The sequence below is a fragment of the Monodon monoceros genome, unplaced genomic scaffold (assembly GCF_005190385.1).
Source record: "Monodon monoceros isolate NGI ecotype Baffin Bay Population unplaced genomic scaffold, NGI_Narwhal_1 Super_Scaffold_3, whole genome shotgun sequence".
Taxonomy (NCBI): Eukaryota; Metazoa; Chordata; class Mammalia; order Artiodactyla; family Monodontidae; genus Monodon; species Monodon monoceros.
In genome coordinates, this window is record NW_021703780.1 from 98152867 (window position 1) to 98153836 (window position 970).

Here is a 970-nt window from a genome sequence, read left to right on the forward strand (position 1 = left end):
CCCCACGCGCCCCGGGCCCCAGCCCCCGCTGCCTGCCGGCCCCGCCCTCCGGGCGCCGGGCCCTTGCTGAGCTGTTGTTGGGTCTGGCTGCCCCGCGCCCTCCAGGACCCTCCCGTGCGGCACCCGCGGCCCGCGGCTCCTTTCCTGGAGCTGCCTCCGCCTCCGTCGCTGGTTGCTTTAGTTCCTTCTCCCTCTTGGCCGCTTGGCCTGTCTCTCGCGCTTGTTTTATTTTTTCCTTTTCTGTCTCTCCCTCCTTCTCGGTAAGTGTCTCTCAGTGTCTCCCTGTCTCTGTGTGTCCCGCCCCCCACCCCAACTCCGTGCTTGCTGTCTCTCCTTTTCTCAGTCTGATTCGCTTTCGCTCTGCCGTCTGTTACCCCGCCCCTCCCCTTTCTCCCTTGTATTCTCTCTCCCCCTTCTCTCCTGTGTTTCTGCCTTTGGCTCTCTCTCCCTCTCTCCTGGTTCCCTCCGCGCCCGCCCCCTCGGACCCTCTGTCTCTCTCGATCCCTCTACCCCCTCTCTCCTCCACCTCTGTCCACCTTCCTCTCCCCTTGCCCTCCCTGTCTCTCTCCACCTGACACTCCACTCCCTGTCGCAGGACACTGTCCAGACCTTAGATCCCAAACCATGGACACCCCCAGGGTCAGCTGGGCAGGGGGCACTGCCCCCTCAGATTCCAAGATCCCCAGCCCGGAAAGGGGTCTGACAAGTGGCAGGGACCAGAGATCAAGGGTCAGACATATAAATCAGGGAAAAGTGAAGAGGAGCTTTCAGGTCTGTGCCAAGCCTCGGGGTACCCAGAGTGGAGCCTTGGTCCTGGGGGGGTGATGGCCCCAGGAGGCCCACAGTTACCTCCTGTGGAGACCCAGCTGCCCTTCCACCTACTTTATTCGGGACTCTGGAAGGACCTAAAATCCTCCCAGATTTATTGAAGACCAGCCACAGGTGAGCTGGCACTGGGCCTGCTTCTCCT